General features: G+C 46.4%; 1 protein-coding gene across 1 annotated transcript in view; it reads left to right on the top strand.

Annotated features, from left to right (window-relative positions):
- The window catches only part of LOC126231833 (glutamate receptor ionotropic, kainate glr-3-like), a 101228-nt gene that overhangs the window by 26521 nt on the left and 62482 nt on the right, over positions 1–12225 (top strand). The window lies entirely within an intron of this gene.

The following is a 12225-nucleotide window of genomic DNA, read 5'->3' as shown; positions in this document are numbered from 1 at the left end:
CGCCAGGGATCTTCCATAGGAAGTCGTTGGAGCAAAGATGTCGTACTAGTATTGGAAGGAAGATTACGATTTAACGCCCCATCGACAACGAGGTCATTAGAGATCGAGCACGCGGTCGCAACGTTGCAAGGATAGAGAAGGAAATCGCCCGTGTCCTTTCACCATCCCGGAATTTGCCTGGACTGATGTAGGGAAATCACAGAAAACCTGAATGTGGTTAGCTGGACGCAGATTTGAACCGCCGTCCTCCCGAATGCGAGTCCAATATGATAACCACTGCGCACCTCTCTCGGTCTCTAGCATTGAAGATCTTACACGTAATTTCTTTTTGGAGCAATACACTTGCATAAAATGTGCCGTGCCAAACGCCTAAATTAATTCAGAAAGATTTCGTTTCTCATCCCAATACCTGACATACTGTAATTTCGCAAGTACACTGGAGGCATCTATGATCTGAACTGACATGATATTCTAATTTTTAGTCAAATTTCTGTTCATGTAACATCATCATCATCAACAACAACAACTACTACTACTACTATTACTACTACTACTGCTTTTCTCATTTTTCAATATCTCATGGGTAACCAACTTTTCCAGAGTTCTCCACATGTTATATGACCTTCAGTTCTACAAATTCAAGTGCGTCCTACTCATTCCTTATGTCGGCTACCAATCTTCCATTAGCTCGTTCTCTATAACACTTAGCATCAACAGTAATCTAAGAAAGAATTTAATCAGTCCATCATACATCGGTTCGTGATGCCATAGACATAACTCATATCCATTTCAGTTTTGCATCAGTCACGTTGATCTATCAAATTCTAATTTTTCTTTCCTTTTCATCCATTGTCTTCCCCATTCCTAAAGCGTTTTTTTTTTATTTTCGTTGCTCTTTGTGTCTTTGCCTCTATTTTATGTTTTGTGCTTTTAAGTTCCATGTCCTTTACCCGTTACAATGTAGCGGAAATCGGACACCATCAGAGACCGATTGACATGGAACAGAAGTTAGCAACAGTAACACTCAGTCGCACTGATAATGGATTACCTAATTCACTTCAGCTGAACACAGGACGCTTCGAGTTTTCAAAATGGATTCTATCTCTCTGTTCTCATGATTAAAAAAATAGAGCGTCTCCAAGCCTACATCTTAACAATAAGGATCACAATAACTTCTGTTATCAACTTTATCAAACACAGAAATGTTACAGTTCCACAGGATAGGGAAGTGTGATGATCACACGCATTGAATCTGCACCCATTAAGGAGCCCCGATCTGAGACGTACTCTGTCCCTGATATGGTCTCTCAGATTTTGCCGGCGTGATTGATTGATGGTGTGCTTCCGGCTGTTCTGCCGTGATGTTGTAAATCTCGTCGGCCATCACATCCATCAGAGTCGGAAAACGCTGAGAGAACTTGCGTTTCACGAAATATCAGTATGAGCTCCGAAAAACAAAAGAGCATCAAAGAATGTAGTGGGCGTCGGGAATCGAAATCGCGTATAAATAGCGGCGGAAGACCAACAATAGTTCCGCCTGGCTGGAGCCCAGGCAGTGAGCACACATAACAGCGAAACTCACAGCACCTACAGAAGACGGCTGGGTCTTTCGTCGAAGTACTACGCGGAAAATGGAAACAACAACTCACCAGGACACCCAGAATCACACTATTAATTAGATCTTTGCTGTCTTCCACTTCTCTATTCAACAAATAACTCAGCTGTCACTAAACATTAATGTAAGCTGACATATTTCAGTATCGAGGTTCATGTAACTGAATAGAAATTTCTTTAATCATAGCTGTATGGTTTTTTGATTTACTGCGTGAGATCCTAATGCTTTGTTGTTTAAAAATGATTTTGCCGCCTTTAGGCCAATCATAATTCTCAGTCCAAAGAAATACTGGTCATACGTGAAGGAAGTCAGTGGCATCGAAGATAGTATCCAAATACTCATCAATGACATATGAGCATAGCAAAGCGGAAGCAGAAATTCTGAACTCTGTTTTGAAATGATCCTTTACAAAGTAAAATTCAAGAGCATTACCCCAGTTTAACTCTCGCACCAGTGCAAATATGGTTGACATAGCTATGAGTGTCAGTGGCGCTGAGAAACAGATGAAATCACTAAAATTGTGAATATTATGGACAGAACGAAAAGGAAAAAGTCTGCACAAGTGCGAGTAGGGCTCGCCCACCAAGTGTCTATAGACAGTACTTCTACACAGGCAGTCTAGAATCTCGACGATTTTTGCCTGTTATCGATTTCGATTTTGGCAAGGTATCAAAATATGTGCATAAATGGCCGTATCTTTTGATTGCGCCAACGTAGAGGTTTAAGTGATTTAAACCCCAAGGGACTGTGAACTTCAGTATGTGACATAAATTCCAACTACACTACTGGCCATTAAAATTGCTAAACCAAGAAGGAATGCAGATGATAAACGGGTATTCATTGGACAAATATATTATACTAGAACTGACATGTGATTACATTTTCACGCAGTTTGGGTGCATATATCCTGAGAAATCAGTACCCAGAACAACCACCTCTAGCCGTAATAACGGCTTTGATACGCCTGGGCATTGAGTCAAATAGAGCTTGGATGGCGTGTACAAGTACAGCTGCCCATGCAGCTTCAACACGATACCACAGTTAATCAAGAGTAGTGACTGGCGTATTGTGACGAGCCAGTTGCTCGGCCACCATTCACCAGACCTCTTCAGTTGGTGAGAGATCTGGAGAATGTGCTGGCCAGGGTAGTAGTCGAACATTTTCTGTATCCAGAAAGGCCCGTACAGAACCTGCAACATGCGATCGTGTTTTCTCCTGCTGAAATGTAGAGTTTCGCAGGGATCGAATGAAGGGTAGAGCCACGGGTCGTAACATATCTGAAATGGGACATCCACTGTTCAAAGTGCCGTCAATGCGAACAAGAGGTGACCGAGACGTGTAACCAATGGCACCGGATACCATCACGCCGGGTGATACGCCAGTATGGCGATGACGAATACACGCTTCCAATGTGCGTTCATCGCGATGTCGTCAGACACGGATGCGACCATCATGATGCTTTAAACAGAATGTGGATTCATCCGAGAAAATGACGTTTTGCCATTCGTGCACACAGGTTCGTCGTTGAGTACACCATCGCAGACGCTCCTGTCTGTGATGCAGCGTCGAGGGTAACCGCAGCCATGGTCTCCGAGCTGATAGTCCATGTTGCTGCAAACGTCGTCGAACTGTTCGTGCAGATGCTTGTTGTCTTGCAAACGTCCCCTTCTGTTGACTCAGGGATCGAGACATGGCTGCACGATCAGTTACAGCCATGCGGATAAGATGCCTGTAATCTCGACTGCTAGTGATACGAGGCCGTTGGGATCCAGCACGGCGTTCCGTATTACCCTCCTGAACCCACCGATTCCATATTCTGCTAACAGTAATTGGATCACGACCAACGCGAGCAGCAACGTCGCGATACGATAAACCGCAATCGCGATAGGCTACAATCTGACCTTTATCAAAGTCGGAAACGTGATGGTACGCATTTCTCTTCCTTACACGAGGCATCACAACAACGTTTCACTAGGCAACGCCGGTCAACTGCTGTTTGTGTATGAGAAATCGGTTGGAAACTTTCCTCATGTGAGCACGTTGTAGGTGTCGTCACCGGCGCCAACCTCGTGTGAATGCTCTGAAAAGCTAATCATTTGCATATCACAGCATGTTCTGCCTGTCGGTTAAATTTCGCGTCTGTAGCACGTCATCTTCGTGGTGTAGCAATTTTAATGGCCAGTAGTGTACATTAATTTCAACTTGATACGTCTACCCGTTTCTGAGGAAAAGGGTTCTTAACAATCGGACTGACAGACAGACGGGCAACAAAATGATCCGTTTGCACCGATTGAAGTACGGAATTCTACATACGAAAGAAAACTGGGGATAACGTCCCGTCGACGACAAGATCATTAGAAACGCAGCATTCTCAGACTGGGGAGGGCTTGGGAAGGAAATAGGCTGTACCCTTTGAAGGGATACCTGGAAAACGTAAATCTGGATGACCAGACGAAGACTGGAGCCTCCATGATCTCGAATACGAGTCCAATGTCTCTGCACCATCTCACTAATTATTGACACAATAGAAACTACGGGGGGGAGACAAAATATGGAAACAGAACACGTTACCATTCTTAATACACAATAGGAAATTCGTTGCCATTCAAAACAGTTTACTCATCTCGGAATGAGTACATACAGATCCTGTATAGTTTACAAAGACATATTATACCACTCTTCCTGTAAAACAGTGGCAATTTCAGCTAACGAGGTGGATAGCGATCAAACACCCTTCTCTCTAAAGTAGCCACAAAGGCTCAGTAGCCGCGCGGGATTAGCCGAGCGGTCGGGGGCGCTGCAGTCATGGACTGTGTGGCTGGTCCCGGCGGAGGTTCGAGTCCTCCCTCGGGCATGGGTGTGTGTGTTCGTCCTCAGGATAACTTAGGTTAATTAGTGTGTAAGCTTAGGGACTGTTGACCTTAGCAGTTAACTCCCATAAGATTACACACATTCAAAGGCTCAGTAGTACTGTAAAGCATGTGACTGAGTGAGGTGGCAGGGGAGGTGCGACACTCCATCCTCGTGCTCAGAGAACCAGTCCTGGACGATGCGAGCTGTGTGAACAGGAACTCTGTCGTCCCACCACCATTGGGGAACAAATATGTATCATGGGCTGGAAATATCAGTCAAAATAGTCACAGAATCCTTGGCAGTAGTGCGACCTTGCAGAGTAACTATGGGACCAATGGAATACCATGATTTGGTTGCCCAGATCATCACCGAACCCCCACCACGTCTCACTCCTGAGTCGCAAACTCGGCCAGAACCTGGAAACAGTGTGAAACAAGACTCAGCCAACTAAATGACATTTTTCCATTGTTCCATAGTCCAGGTTTCATGGCTTTGGCACCACATTTTCCTCTTCAGGGCATTTTCATAACTGATGATTGATTTTGGAATTGCAGCTCGCTCTGCGATTCCCCGTTTATGAAGCCCCCTTCGCTTTGTTTTGGTGCTGACTGGGTTCGCGAGTGTGACATTAAATTCTGCAGTGACTTTTGTAGGAGTCGTCCTCTTATTTTTGACACAATCCTCCTCAATGGCCGTTGGTCACGATCCCTCAACGCCACTCTCGCCTGCGGTGTGACTTGCTGGATGATGTTTTTACGCTTCTCCTGTATGCGGTATAAATTTTCGAAACGGTGCGTCTAGAAACACCAAACACTTCGGCTACCTTCGTTATGGAAATACCCACCATACGAGCACCAACAATTTCCCCACATTCAGATTCACTTAGTTTCGGCATGATGCGCTCAGAACTACGAGAGCTTTTTGGAAAGTAAGGAACGATAGGTCGTGAAATGGAAACCACAGTGAAAATCAAAACTGTTTTATTTGTTATGGTTAGCTACAACTTTCAGCTACTTATCTCCATAATCGCCGAGCCGACTTAGACGTTTGTCGTAGCGTTGTACCAACTTTCCAATACCCTCGTTGTAGATGGTAGCCGCCAGTGCTTTCCGCCAATTCTCTACGCTGGCCTACAGCTCGTTGTCTGTGCCAAAATGTTGTCTTCCTAGCCAGCGTTTCATGTAAGCAGAGATGAAACTCAGAGGGAGACGCCGGCCGGGGTGACCGAGCGGTTCTAGGCGCTATAGTCTGGAACCGCGCGACCGCTACGGTCGCAGGTTCGAATCCTGCCTCGGGCATGGATGTGTGTGATGTCCTTAGGTTAGTTAGGTTTAAGTAGTTCTAAGTTCTAGGGGACTGATGACCTCAGAAAATAAGTCCCATAGTGCTCAGAGCCATTTGAACCATTTTCAGAGGGAGACAATCACGGGCTGTATTGTGGGTAATCAAACATTTCCAATTGAAAACGATTCAGGAGCATCTTCATTGCCCCTGCAGAATGCGGCTGAGAATTGTCTTGAAGAAGAAAGCGCACGACAGTTATGCAATGTTGGCTGCATAGCTTCAGGCGAAATTTCTCACCAGGCCTTTGTACTTGGCGGGAGACACTATTGTTCTAGGTATCTTTATGTGCTCCCTGTGTGGTCAGAGCTAAAGAGAATGACGTAACGCGATCGACGGGCATACTAGAGACACTGCCCAACACACCTGTGCAAAACTTCATCGGTTTTTCGATGTGGTTTCCATTTCGCGACCGATCGTTCCTTACTTTCCGAATAACTCTCGTACACAGAACACTCTTATGATCACGATTGACACTCGCAACGAATTAAGAACATTGTACAGGTGCGTTCGTGGTCAAATACAACAGCATAATCTGCAGCCTTGGTTAGAATCTGCATTTATGCTCAAGCATGCAATTCGCACGGTGCTCCCATATTTTTGTCCAACCTCTGTAACTTCTGTGGTTACTGTGTGTAACTGGTAACTTCTATGAAACCATGTTAATTCAATGGCAAATAAACTGTTACCAGCAGATGAAGTGCCCAAAATTAATTTGAAGTGCATGTTGATAAACTGAGTGACATGTCTGCAGTAGTATAAGAGCCCTACACAAGTGAGACAGGGTCCTGGGAGAACTCAGGGCATTACGCACATCCCTTTACGGTCTGTAATACATATTAAAATAACTTTCTAAAAGATCTTTCATAGGAAAGCAATTATAAAAATTTCGGCATGTACTAGGGTACTTATATCAGCATTGGCGCATGGATCTAGCTTTAATGAAAGACTTGCCAAAGATCTTCTCAGTGTAAGACAGGCTCTGACTAGCCAGTTTGAGGTGCTGTACCCCACTGAAACTGAACCTGAGCCAGTTCGAGACACTGACTTACAGCGAATAAGATAAGGGGCCTGTTCATGGGAGACAGCGACCAGGGAGAACTCGTGGTACTACATCCATCCCACTAATCAACAAGCCTGAGGTGCTATCTGCTAGTGAACTCAAACTAAGCCAATGAGACACAGCAACCTGTCAGGATGCTTGCTGTGCCCCGTGTCATCAGGAAGCAAGTGTAAAATGCACAGAAGTCTCTCAATCGTCGGTAATTCAAACGGACTGCGAATAATGATGGGCCTTAGTGAAAGGAAGGGCTAAGATGAATCATCAGTCATCATGTTGATGAGGCTGTTCTGGCAGCCATTTAGGGAACCAGCTACAGACTGCAGTGCATATTGGAGTGAATGAAGCCTGTTGTCTGGACTCTGGAGTAATAATTGTATCATCACACTGGCTGCCACAGAAGGTGGAGGACAGCAGATGTAAGCTGCCCATACACAGACTGAGTAGTCCACCGATCAGCTGTCTGAGTGGGTTAACCCTGACCTGCAATGGGTTCCTCGTTGGACATTGGTTCCACTCACAAACATCTGCCTGCTTGTCCCGACCACTACCTGCTAGACCATACTCCCTCAGTGCAGGAAATGGCTCCACCGAGCAGTCGTCAGTGTCCACACACAGGTGGACAGTTCGCAAATATGATTGGTGAGTGGGTTGATGGACAGTTTGGGCTGTGAATAGGCATCTTTAAGTCGCACATTGACAGCCCAATCGGAGTGTCAGTTTGCTTGCAAACCCGCTCGTCAATCCGTCCGACTGTGTGTGAGCAAAGGGCAACTGCTTGGTGGACCCATCTGCCTGCACTGATGGAATGTAGGCTGGTCGGCAACAGTCGAGGCTTGCAGGTAGAGGTTCGCCAGTCAAACCAACACACCAAGACCATGGATCTGACAATGAACCCATCGCCCACACACAGCCGAATGGGTGAGGACAGACTCCCTTGGCGGTCGAGTTGGCCGACAGATTCGCCTACGTTTGGGGGCCCTTACTCATGACATTTCTACAAAGCTCACAGTCTGCAGCATTGGTCCCAGAACTGATTGTGGCAAGTAGTGTGGAGTCAGGTGGAAGGCTTGAACCAAACACTCAAAGATTCTGTGATGAGCTAGGCTGTGACTTCCTAGACTTGACTCATAGGGCTGGGCACTGCAGGGTCCCCTAAATGGCTCAGGGGTGCACTACACATCACACACTGTTACCTAGGTGGCTGAGATTTTTGGGGTGAATCGAGGTGTATATAGAAAGGACGGGCTAATGGGATATGGAGGTGGTGTATTCGTCACATTAGACAAGACACTCATATCCACTGAGACAAGAATCGCAACTCTATGTGGGATTGTTTGGGCAAGGATTAGTATCGGAAGTGGAGATAAATTTATAATTGGATCTTTTTATGGACCACCAGACTCACTACCAGATGGATTCGAAAAGTTTAGAGAAAACTTTACCTCCTTAATATAAATGTTTCCCAATCATACTCTCCTTATTTGAGGAGACTTTAATCGCCGAAAAATCATTTAGTATAATTACGGTTTTACAAATTGAGGACGTGGTTAGACATCCTCCAAACAATACCAAATGGTTTTTCTGAAAATTGTTTCGACCAGATAGTTGGGAACCACACTCATGACGGAAATATGTTAGGTCCAATCGCAACGATCAGACCTGACCTCTTGAAGCGTGTACGCATTAAAACTAATATGAATGACCGTGAGCCAGTAGTAGCAACAGTGAGTAACCACTGTACAGAGTGCTATTAAACAAGTAGGAAGATTTACTTGTTCAGTTGCTACCCCAAAGAGCAACGTAAAACATTTATCTCTGGGCGGTATGACGTGGAGGAAGATCTGACCGGATACGAGAGCGTGTGAACACACCGCTTCTGGGATACAGGGAAGCGAGCCCATCGCAGATCGAATCCACCTCAAAGATTAATGGCAAAGGCTGATGAGCCGACCAGCCTAGATGTGGGTTTTAGGCCATTTTCCACATCCAACTAAAGGACTACTGGGCTGTTACCCACGGCTCGCCTCAGATACATGCTATGCTAGCATTTGGATAACGTTTTCACACTCTAACAAGAGAATTACTATAGATGCAGGCAGATGGGGTACACCGACTCCGTCCTGGGGCGGGGGAGTGGTGTCGTCAGGAAGAGCATCTGGCCACCCACTACCATTAACAATGCCACAACGCACATAACAATGCCGACTCCGTAGGGAAAAGGTAAAAGAAGAAGAAGAAGAATGTCCAGAAACTATGATTCAAGTTTAAAAGAATAATTGACTAAGTACATGCTAGACATGTACCTAGTAGAACAGCCCGTGATGGGACTGATCCTCCCCCCATTGTACACTGTCCAGTCACATTAATGTGGCCACGTATCAAAAGCCTGACTAACCGCCTTTTACAGAGTGGACTGCTGCAAGACGTGCTGGAATACAGTCAATGACTGTTCTAGAAGGTACCCATAGCGATGTGGGACCATGCTGACTCCAGTACCACGGCCAGTCAAGGATCCAGGGTGCGAACAGCCTGATCGAGGTTGTCCCACTGATTCTCGACTGTGTTTAAATCCTTGGAGCTTAGTGGCAGGGAAGTATGGTAAACTCATCCTGGTGCCCTTTAAAGCATGCACGTACGCTGTGAACTGAGTGACACATCGCATTGTCCTGCCTGTAGTTGTCTTCATGCCAAGGAAAAAGAAACTGCATGTAGGGGTGGACACTGTCAACAAGGTTAGATGTGTTGATCCATTATGCGAACAGCATCCAGGGAATGCCTCGAAAACATTCTCCAGTCCATAACGCTCCCTCGATAGTTACAAGGTGTTTGATATCAAACGTTTCATCTGTCCGATGGAGCATAAAACGAGATTCATCTGAAAAGGCCACCTGTCACCACCCGGTGGACATCAATTTCCGGTATTCGCGTGAAAATTCCAGCCTTCGTCGCCGAAGAATAGCAATCCGTTTCTTCATCTACATCATACTTTGGTGTATGAATCAGGCGGCTGCTGCAGAGACCCATACGTAGCAACAGTCGCTGAACGATCGTTGAGGAGGCGCTGTTGGCAGCCCTATGGTTCATGTGGGTGGTCAGTTGTTAAACAGCTGCACGTCTGTTCACTCGCACACATCTCTACAGCCACCGTTCACCGTTGTCATCTATGGCCCGTAGTGTGCGACAGTTGCCTCGGCGCCAGGTTTGGATAGCGCAATTTTGCCATGCATGGTACCCTTTAACCATGGTGGCAAGCGAGCAGTTTACAAACTTAGCCGTATCGGAAATGTTTCCACCCTTGTCCCGAAAGCCAGTGATTATGTCCATTTGGACATCACGTAAATCGCTCCATTGTGCATTGCGACGACGAATACACTGTTTCCCGCGTCCCCCTGACACCCTTTATATACACTCATGCTCATAAATTAAGGATAATTGCAGAATGTGGTGTCACACAACGTGGCACTACACAAAACTGGCGCTAATAACATAGGCACATAGGGAACACACACGACACAGATCTGTAAGTCCTCAGTATTGGTGATAAGTTGAGAAAACCGTCCTGAAACACACATGCTACAAAACGCCACAGTTTCCTGCGCATGTACCCCAACATCAATATGGGATGTGATCACCTTGCACACGTACACAGGCCGCACAATGGGCTGGCATACTCTGGATCAGGTGGTCGTGCAGCTGCTGGGGTATAGCCTCCCATTCTTGTACCAGTGCCTGTCGGAGCTCCTGAAGTGTCGTATGGGTTTGAAGACGTGCAACGATACGTCGGGCGAGAGCATCCAAGACGTGCTCGATGGGGTTTAGGTCTGGAGAACAGGGAGGCCACTCCATTCGCCTGATATCTTCTGTTTCAAGGTACTCCTCCACGATTGCAGCTCGGCGGGACCGTGCGTTATCATCCATCAGGAGGGACATACTGGTGCAAAAAGACGTCCCGATACACCTGACCTGTTACAGTTCCTCTGTCAAAGACATGCAGGGGTGTACGTGCACCAATCATAATCCCACCCCACACCATCAAACCACGGCCTCCATACAGGTGTCTTTCAAGGACATTAAGGGCTTGGTATCTGGTTCCTGGTTCACGCCAGATGAAAACCCGGCGAGAATCACTGTTCAGACTATATCTGGACTCGTCCGTGAACATAACCTGGGACCACTGTTCCAATGACCATGTGCTGTGTTCTTCACAACAGGCTTTACGGGCTCTCCTGTGACCAGGGGTCAGTGGAATACACCTTGCAGGTCTCCGGGCGAATAAACCACGTCTGTTCAGTCGTCTGTAGACTGTGTGTCTGGAGACAACTGTTCCAGTGGATGCGGTAAGGTCCCGAGCAAGGCTACCTGCAGTACTCCGTGGCCGTCTGCGTGCACTGATGGTGAGATATCGGTCTTCTTGTGGTGTTGTACACTGCGGACGTCCTGTACGTTGCCATAACCTTGAGATTACACTTGTGGCACACGGAGGGCCCGTGCTACGACCTGCTGTGTTTGATCATCCTCCAGTCGCCCTAGTATTCTACCCCTCATAACGTCATCAATGTGTGTTCTTTGAGCCATTTTCAACACACAGTTACCATTAGCACGTCTGAAAACGTCTGCACACTTACTCGCTGCACCGTACCGTGACATGCACCAACACACACCTCTGCGTATGTGGACCGCTGCCAGCGCAAGTGAAATGCACGGCATGGTCATACCTCGAGGTGATTTAAACCCGCAAACCGCCAACCAGAGCGTTGTTTGACTACGTATCGGCATTACCCTTAATTTATAAGCATTAGTGTACCTTCCACAGCTAGTGCGGTCACCTGCCATCCGTGAGTGGTTGTTGCTCGTTGACAATGAACATTGGCGGTGGACGCATTAATGTGAATGGCCGTGTATACGTTCTCTGTGAAGAAACTTCTAAAGGAACAGCGATAGTTACATACTAGGAGTTAATCAAAGCATAGAACTGTCCGTGTGTTGAGCTGTTCTGAGCGCCGCTTGGAAAGCCACAGGTACACAGAGAGGCGGAGATAATGCTGATGTCTATCAGTCAACGGACACCCAACACAACGCCGGCTTTCCTGGAGAGCAACCCGTCTCACTAACATCGGCCAGCCAGTCACCTCGTTATACAGCGCTCATTCCGTTAAGTGATTAGGTACAATGGTTAATAGGCACCTCTATATGTTCAATTTGTGATTTCTGCATAGAAATAAATGTAAATTGCGTTGCACCCTTTCCTTGCTTTATTTATTCGAATTCACTACTTTTTTGGGGCTGAATGAGGAGCCATTTCATTTCTGTTTCCATTCTACTTTACAACATTTTTAGCATCCAGCAAGGAGCC

This window comes from Schistocerca nitens, unplaced genomic scaffold, assembly GCF_023898315.1.
Source record: "Schistocerca nitens isolate TAMUIC-IGC-003100 unplaced genomic scaffold, iqSchNite1.1 HiC_scaffold_419, whole genome shotgun sequence".
Classification (NCBI taxonomy): Eukaryota; Metazoa; Arthropoda; class Insecta; order Orthoptera; family Acrididae; genus Schistocerca; species Schistocerca nitens.
The sequence above is the reverse complement of the archived record's forward strand: the minus strand, read 5'-3'. Positions and strand labels throughout refer to the sequence as shown.